Here is a 10,004-nt window from a genome sequence, read left to right on the forward strand (position 1 = left end):
GAATATAATATATTTATATAAATACATGCAAAAATACATGCAAACCTTCGAAATACATAAATACATGCAAAAAATAATGTATTTATATAAAAATATAATGTATTTGAGTGAATTTGTATAGAATATAATGTATTTGTATCATTGTATGTGACTAAATAGCAAAAAAGGGAAGAAAGTTCGCCGAAGATGGCGTTTTCCAGCAAAGCAAAATATTGTATACATTGTATTAAAACTAAAAATGGAGACGGACAAAAACCCCGACCCTCAAATATTCTATGGCATAAAAAATATTGCAGTATCCGTGTAGAGGAATCCATTGCAATATCCGACGTAGATAAAAGTCGTAGTCTCTTTCTTTCTAATATTGCAGTACAAATCCGTTGCAAATATCCGGCATAGAAACTAAGCAGTACAAATCCATTGCAATATCTGGCGTATAAACTAAGCAGGTATTTTGCTCGAAGAGAGAGGAGGAAGAGAGAGAGAGAGAAAGAAGAAAAAAATTGTTGGGATTTTGTGAGAAAATCGTGTGTGTTAATTGAAAGAAAGAGAGAAAGAAGAAAAAAGTTGGGAAAGAATCTTTTGTTAATTGAAAGAAAGAGAGGAAAAACATAAATAACGTATTTCATGCCTCTATAAATACTTATTTTGCTATAAAATATAAAATATAGCTATAAAAAATAATATTTTAAAATAATTTTTATTTATAATAAATAGGGTGTCTCAAAAGTCCATATTTCCAAACAATCGTTTTATATTAGAAACTTTTTAACATGGAACACTTGGTTAAGTTCAAGTACCATGAAGGCTTATACTAACGCTGATGGATTATTTCACATGATTTGTCTCTTCTTCCTTTTTTTTTTTTTTTTCGTGGTTTGAATCTCTATCCATATTTTAATACAATAATATATTGAAGGTTAATTTAACAGGATAAATTGACTTGACTAGTTGACTTCTGGCTTAGTGAAGGTCAAGAGTGAAACAAGTGATGCAAATTCAACTGTTAAGAAACCGCGTTTGCTCCTCTTTATTTGACTCCTTCTATTTTGTGTATGTAAAAACTCTCCAAATTCAGAAAATAATTTCTTTTTTTTACTTTTTTTACCATTATTCTCCTCCTTTTAACCTAGCTGCAGGCCAATTTTGATTGGCTTTATCCGAACATCCGCTACTGATGAAGAAATCTGTTCGAAAAGAAATATTTATTAAATAATAACAGCGAAAACATCCCTAGTTAAACTTCAGAGCACATAACAACACAATTTGTTAAGGACATCTTCAAAATTTTAATACAGAACTTAATAATATCAATAGCGTTTGTAGTCCAACGGTTAGGATAATTGCCTTCCAAGCAATAGACCCGGGTTCGACTCCCGGCAGACGCAATTATTTTGCATCTTTTGCTTAATTTATTTACCTATTCTGTGCATTTATTTGTTATTTATTTCTTTTTTTAATGAAAATCTGCACATATCCTTTCGGTCTATAAAGTGTGGTATGTTTTTTTTGTTTGGTCAACCATGGTATGTTTATTTTGTAAGATGACAAATTGCAGGTCCAGGGTGTTTCCCTTTCTGTGCATTTATCATATATTTATTTTGCTATTTCGAAAATCTGCATTTATTCTTTCGGTGTATTTTTAAAAAGTTTGGTAGGTTTATCTAGCCCCCCTTTGGCCATAAATTTTGCCAAGTTTTTTTCAAATTTATTTTGGCAAAATCTGTTTGTTTATAAATTTTATCCATATTTTGACAGATTTTGAAAATCAAAATTTTCAAATCCCAAAACTAGCTTTGCAAATATTTTTGGCCTAAATATTACCTTTGAATTTTTTAATAATTTCAAAAATTATCCTAAACTTTTTTATTTTATAAAAAAGTGCACCATCTATTATGACCCAACTAATCTACCAGCTAGTTACTATCATTATTTTTTATTGATGGATCTTGTAATACTATTACAATTTGACGAATTGTAGTACTAGTGATTGTGTTATTAGCAGTTGATATTAAAATATCAGGTTATGATTTTAAGATAATGTATTATGTAGTTCATTAGAAAAATGATGATTTCATTCCAATTTTATCTATGTTCAGGACTATGGTTTGTAATAATGATAATTAATGGCATCGATAAAGGTTATGTATTTACAGGATTAGCAAGTTTATTTGTTTGGTATTGTTGGGTATTTTTGATAGTTTTTAGAACTTATGGGTATAAGTCACATTTCATGTTTTTTTCAAAAAAAAGAAAAGAAAGTGAAATATGTTTTGAAAAATAATGTCCAAACAATTTTTCATCTTCAAACCAAACTTCGTCCAAATCAGGTTTTTCAAAATAAATTTAGGAATTTATGGTCAAACGCTAGCCTAGTAACTTAAGGAACTGCAGGTCTTGAGTATTTCCTTTTCCCTGCATTTATTTGTTTACTAATTTCTCGACATGTGCGTTACATGCGTAAATGTCGAATCATGTAATAATAATTTTATAAAATAATATCAATATTATTAAAATAAAGCTTTGAGTTAATAATTATACATAAAAGAATAAAGTACAAGGTTAATTGTCAATTTAAATCGACATACGATGACTTGTTTGTCGAGTTCAGGATAATTGGATATATATGTAAAATGATGCAGACATTTTTATTAAAATAATATAAAACAAATGTATGCTAAGCGTTTCTAGAATACTATATTTACGAAAGTAATTTCTCTATATGGTGCAAATAGTTAAATAAAAATTCTACCCTCAAACATAGTGTCTTCTCAAGAAATCAAAGTTGTACTTTAAGATTTTTCTAACACAAAAACTCAAGAAGTCTAGAAGTTAAAATAGAAGATTGAAGGAAAAAGGAACGTACCCTGTTTGTAGGAATGAAGAAGAAGCTTTTAGCAGAATATTTGTAGAGAAAAATGGCTCTCTCACTGTTGCCTTAATAGAGTAAAAAACCTTTAAATATATGTGTCTTTTGATTTTAAAGGCAGCCAACGGTTGAAGGCAAATTTAAAAGATTGGTTACAAATGGAAGAGTTGCAACTCTTGGAAAAGAGTCAAAGACACATTCTTTTTATATATACTAAAATCAAAGGGATATAACTTTCATTTTTTAGATTCTTTATAGATTTTGAGATATAAGCTTCCAAAGTCAGCTCTGTGTATCAGAAATTTCGCACACTGCTGTAAAAAAAAACTAACAGTTAAAAATGATCTGAAACTTACTCGAGGCTCTCGGGACCTCAATCCAATACACCAACAAGTCCTAAAATATCATACGAACTTAATTGAAACCTCAAATCACATAAAATAATGCTAAAACCACGAATCATACCCCAATTCAAGCTTAAGGAATCTAAGAATTTCCAACTTCTACATTCGATGCCGAAACCTATCAAATTAATTCCGATTGACCTCAAATTTTGCACACAAGTCATAAATGACATAACGGATCTATAAAAATTTTCAGAACTGGATTCTGACTCCGATATCAAAAAGTCAACTCCCCCGGTCAAACTTCCCAAAAATTCAACTTTCGTCATTTCAAGCAAAATTTCACTACGGACTTCCAAAAGAATTTACGGACACGCCCCTAAGTTCAAAATCACCATACGGAGCTATTGGAATCATCAAAACTCTATTTCGAGGACGTTTACACATAATTCACTATCCGGTCAATTATTTCAACTTAAACTTCCAAAACAAGAATTGTTGTTTCAATTAAATCCTGAATCATCCGAAAACCAAACTTGACCACCCTCGCAAGTCATAATACACATTTCAAAGCTGCTCAAGACCTTAAGCCATATAATGAAACGTAAATTTTTAAAACAACAAGTCGGGTCGTTACAGTTTAATAATTGGGTATTTTTTTAATATTACGCAAAAAAATTGATAAAATAATATTATTTGAGTAAAAAAATAGTTAAATTATAATATAAACATACATTATCGTGGGGTATTTTTTCTCAATTTTAACTCTTTATGCAGTTCATTTAATATTACTTTTAATATTTTTGGTATTGGACATTATGGAGTGGTAATGTATTGCCAATATAGAGGATTCTGATAAAATTAATTTTATTAAAATTTCCTACATATTTTTAATAATAATTTAATAGATAAATTTTATTAATTTTAAAATATTAAATATTAGCATAGAAGGTATTGTAGTCCAAAAAATAAGTTATTGCAGTTATGCCCTTTACCTATGAGTTCTTATGTTTAACATTTTAGGACTATTTTGATAAATTAATATTATATCTATGCTTTTATAATAATATAGGCTCTCATTTTTCTAAATGAATTTTGACAATATAATACATTCTCATATTAAATTAGTAAGAGGACATTATAATACATTTTCGAATTAAATTAGTAATAGAAATTTTTAAGAAGTATATCCTAAAAGTAATAGAATTACATGACTAAAGATATTTACTTGTTCAATTTTATATGAATTAGACAGCCCGAAATTAATTATATTAATAGGATTCCTAAAGGTAATCATGTAGGTTTCCTAACGTGTAGTATTATGTCCTAAAACTAATAGGATTATATGACTAATATCTAGAATTCCAGTTATGTCCTATTGGCCCAAGTAAAGGATAGTTTTGAAGATTGACAAATGAACTCAGATATGAACCAGGTCCATCACTGGTAGGCATAGACACGGGCAGATTCAAACCACGTGAGATGCACATACATGAGATAAACGAAATCTGGCATAATAATAGATATCTCCTGATCGAAAAGGGTTGCATAATTGATAAGGAGAATGACTCCTTAATCAAAGAGAACACTATCCAAGATAAGGGAGGAGTTAGAGGTTGAGATCAACTAGAACTCTTCCACCAAGGAAGAGTAGCATTAGAACTCTAATTATTTTCTACTCTACTAACTCTATAAATCGCAGGATGTTCTCATTCTGCATGGGACGCACAAAAGTATAAGTTAAACGTGAATTGAGAGCAAAATAGCAAGGCATTTTGCAAGCAGTTCGTGTGTGATTCAAGTGTGCGAACCTGAAGCTACATGAACCAGATAGAAGAACCAGCTCCAAGTGTCTGTCTTTTATTCTAGTTCAATTGTAGTAGGTATTTTCATATTGTACCTTTCAGCTTTATCTAGAGGCAATTGTAATAGGTACTCAGAGTATTCAAGTTAGAGTTAACTTGAAGTTGTCGCAGCAGTTAGAGGCTGGTTGCCACAACAGGATTAGAGTTAATCCTAGGTTTATAAAAGTATTTTGTAAATATAATTTTTGGCTCAGTGATTTAGTGGAGAGTTTGGAAAAATTCTACTGGGAAATCTGTGCACGCGAAAAATTGGACGCCACACAAATCACACCCCCTCTTGTGTGGTATTGAAGTTAAAACATCATGTCCTTTTATTATGAGTTATTATGCTTAATATTATAAAGTTATTTTTGTAAACCAACATTGTATTCATGCTTTTATAATAATACTAGTCTCTATGTCCGTGCGTTGCACGAGAAATGCGTATTGAAAATAATAAGCTTTCAATCGCTTATACTGTTGAATATGCACAAAGTAGGAAGTTTAATAATCAATTCTTTAAAATAAAAAAAATATAATATATAATTCAAATCAAGTTATCAACAACATTTTTGAATATAGGAGGAAAAAATAGAACTAATTAAATATTTTAGAATCACAATGTTATATCATTAAAATTATAAACTCACTTTAAAATACGATATTATTCACTATTATTTGTGAATCGATACTGAATAAGTATGAAGTTCAACAATTCTTAAAAAAACATTATATGTTATCAAAACCAACTCATTAATAAAGTTTTGACACAATCTAAAGATAAAATGAAACTGAATATTTTGAGAATTATGTTAAAAGATTTAAGATCACTTCGAGAATGCATCAAACACTTATGGGAAGGTATATTCAAAATTTGTGATCACGCCACATAATAAATTAACTTTGATAACCTAAGGCGTAAATATTACTATTTGTGGTGAATTTTATATTTGGTTCTATGGAGAAGAATTGAAATATATCTAATGTTTGACTTGTTTTAGTTCCAACACATAATTAACTTTCCGAACTATAGATAATATTTTCTTCACATTTGATTTTCTAATATTTATAGTAAGAATTATAGATAATGAATATAGAATTTGATTTCCATTAAAATAATGAATGGACGAATACGTTTTCTTTACGAAGTGGACTCTAAGAATGATATTTTGACTTGAACTCTACAATATTTGAATTGCTTTTCCGTTTTTAGACAGTAATATTTAAGATATAATTTAATTATGGAAGGGCATAATAGGCAGTTAATATTTTAAAGATATTTTTATCGTTCAATATTTAGCGTAGAATATTCATACTTTTATAATAATATAGATATAGATTGATAGATATATATTTAATAATAGCTAATATACTGACCCAAAATAAAGGAAAGACGATATTGAGTATTTATATAATACCTAACTAAAGGTAGCTAAACAAGCCTTGAAACTTTGGAATGTACGATAATATCGTACGTGAATTCTTCTTCTGTAATGGAGGCGTAGATCAATATGGACTTGCACTATATTATGTACAATACAAGTACTTTAGATTAAATTCATTGAAAGCGACTTTTCACTTTCTTACATAGATAGATAATCTCATCCAGAGAGTGTCACAATTGCTCTATCTTTCCAATTTAAGCTAGATTGAGAAAACTTTAGTGCCATCAAAATAATATTAACAACTAATATCAAAAGTAATTTTTAATCATTAACTTAATATCCTCGTGCTTTAAATATCTTCAGTACCATATTCATGGGCAACTCTAAATCATTATATTATGGACTATTATAATGCCCAAAGCATTAATATGTTATGCTCAAATTAAAGCATTGTTATCTCAAATTGTCGTAACAGTTTTCAAGTATATATATATACTTGAATATAATCGTTCACATATTTTCATGTGAAGATAATCTTTCACATATTTTCATGTGCGATGGAAAATTATATATTAACGAATCAATTTCATTTGGTAAAAGATATAATTATAATAATAGCCTGAATTATCCCTAACCATAACATACATGCAAGATACAAAATAATTATGAGATCATGACCATTATCTAACATTTATAGATATTAAATTTTATAAATTAGAGATGATTGATAATTAAAGAAAAGTAAAAAAAATAGAACCTGATTTTATCACTTTCTTCTTCTTAATCCATTGCTTTGATACAGTCATTTATGACATATACTTTCTAGTCATTTCTTTGACCATTAATATACGGATGCACCAACAAAAAAATTGGAGAACCAAAGAGTTCTCCATTTTGCTTTTTACAGCATTTTCTCTTCTAATCTTGATATTTGGATCCTTGTGACAAATTGTGATAAATGTGTCTAAGAAAGGTATTATACTATTTTTTAGCAGCTATTGATAAATTTTTCAAAGAAGAAGTACTATCATTTATAATTTATTATTAAAAATAAATAAGCATTCGAATGAAAGGGAATTCTTCCAGGACTTCTTGAAAAGCTAGAGCACCGCGCTTGTCTACAAATCTCAGGTGCTACTTAAAACATTTTAAAAGTTTTTGAAGAAAAACTATATACACACACAAAATTTTATACTAAAGACAACATTTTATTTTCCCACTAAAAGCAACGAATGAGTAGAGTTTAATTTGGATATTTAGCTACATATTAAAAGGACATAACCTTTTAGAAAAGACACTTAAAATTAAATTAGTTTTTATTCTAATAAAACATTAAATTTTTAAAAAGGGTAGTAATTTAATTTTTTAGATTAAGGGTTCCCACTTTTATAATAACTAGTTTTAGTTTACGTGCTTTGCGCATATTCCCCGTCTTAATGAGTAATTTTAATTTAAAAAATTACATAAATATTATTCAAAAATTATGTTTGAGTTATAAAATAAAAATGTGAGAACCTAAAATTAATGAATATTGATCCTATATAATTAACTTAATAAACTAAGAAACTTTGTCTCAAATTCACTTTAAACTCTATTCTAAACTCTTTCAGCAAGAACACATAGCCTTTAAAGATTTAAGAGTTTTTCTAAAGATACTTTTGAAAAGCTATGTCACGACCCAAAATCCACTATAGGTCGTGATAATGCCTAATGCCACCGTCAGGCAAGCCAACAGTGATTTACTAATTTGATTATTCATTTTATTACCTTTGAAATCACAATTTTAATAAGAAAAAGGAGATTTACACTTCTAAATCCACGGGAACGTACAACCTTTGTAGTTTATAAAAGAAATGAAAGGCAATAATAATATATGAAACCATAAGCATCAACTAGTATAACCCCAAGATCCGGTGTCACAAGTGCATGAGCATTTCTAAGAAGTACAATAATAATACAACATCTGTCCAGAATATAAATAAGACAGGATAAAATAAATAGTGCGATGGAGACTCGGTGGACTGCGATGCGTAGCCTGGAATAAAGCTCACATAAAGTCTCCTCAATAGGTGCGCCCACACGCCAAAATAATCACCAAATGAACCTGTCAGATCCTGCATATTTAGTGCAGAAGTGCAACATGAGTACGTAAATCAACGCGTACCCAGTAAGTATCTAGCCTAACCTCGAAGAAGTAGTGACGAGGGGTCAACATCGACACTTACTAGAGGTCTAACAAAGCAATATAATGAAATAATAAGCAGATGTGAAACACACAGCCATAATGGGGTTAATCTGTGAGTTACCTAATCTTTCAAATATTTCTTTTAAAATACGAATTTTCCAATCTTGTATTCTACCTCATCAGCTCAGATGTATCATGTACCAGAAACAAACGGATAAGAAGTACCATGTAAAATATCGGGCATCAGTGCGAGGATAATCTCGTGAGTGTTCGGACTACCATCGATATAACGCACGATTATGCCGAGGTCGTTCGGCCTGATCCAGAATAATATGCACACTGCCGAGGGTCGAGCGGCACGAACCATAGATGCATCTATTATACTGTCGAGGCATTCGGCCCACTCCACAAGAAAGGAAGGAAATTATCGAATCATGAGACACGTACTTACAATACTGTACATGTCTGCAAGGTGAATATAATCTTTACCGTTTCTCCATAACTAGCCAACAACTCAAGGTGATAAGGTTCGGCCTAGTATACATATATTTATTTATACATCAATTTTAATTATAAATTCAAAAATTAAGCCAGTAAAACGAGTCCAAAATAATTCAAATATTACATGATAAAGTCGTAAGTCTACCCGGACATAAATATGCTTTATCCACGTACGGACTCTCATCACCTCGTGCGTACGTAGCACCCACAACTAGTTACACATAACAATATTTATCACCTAGGGGATAGTTTCCCCCTCACAGGGTTAGACAGGAGACTTAACTCGCTCCGAAGTACCTTAACCGACTCCAATGCCACTCTAACACTCAACTCCAAGCCAAACGTTCCGAAATTAGTCAAACAATGAGCAATTCAATCAAAATATACTCCAATGCTTATAATTAATCAATTTATAACAATTCTCAACTCCGCTTTAAAAGTCAATAAGTCGACCCTCGGGCCCACGTGCCCGGATTCCGAAACTTCTTAAAGATAAACTTTACTCATAACACCATTAACTCAAATATATAATTTATTTCAATTTCTATGTCCAATGTCATGGTCAAAATTCAAGAATACCAATTTCTAGGTTTTCTACCAAAATCTCAAATTTTTACTCATTTCCATGTTCAAATCCACATATAAACTATGTATTTAACTCACAATGTGAAGAAATAACTTACCCCATAATAGATGATGAAAAATAACAGTCCAAAATTACTCTAAGGTCGGATCCCATGGAAGAAATAAGTGAAATTGAGCCAAACCCCCATTTTAAAACCTCATTGCCCAGCCCGTCCTTCGCACCTACGACCAAACTGTAGCTCCTGCGACTCCGCACCTGCGGAAAAATCCATCGCAGGCGTGGTTCCTTCT

General features: G+C 30.3%; 1 non-coding gene across 1 annotated transcript; it reads left to right on the plus strand.

The window, feature by feature from the left end:
- The first annotated feature begins 1,316 nt into the window (after positions 1-1,316).
- Positions 1,317-1,388, plus strand: TRNAG-UCC (transfer RNA glycine (anticodon UCC)). Its single transcript has one exon. It is a non-coding gene; the product is annotated as a tRNA-Gly (tRNA).
- The last annotated feature ends 8,616 nt before the right edge of the window (positions 1,389-10,004 follow it).

This window comes from Nicotiana tabacum, chromosome 4 (assembly GCF_000715075.1).
Source record: "Nicotiana tabacum cultivar K326 chromosome 4, ASM71507v2, whole genome shotgun sequence".
Classification (NCBI taxonomy): domain Eukaryota; kingdom Viridiplantae; phylum Streptophyta; class Magnoliopsida; order Solanales; family Solanaceae; genus Nicotiana; species Nicotiana tabacum.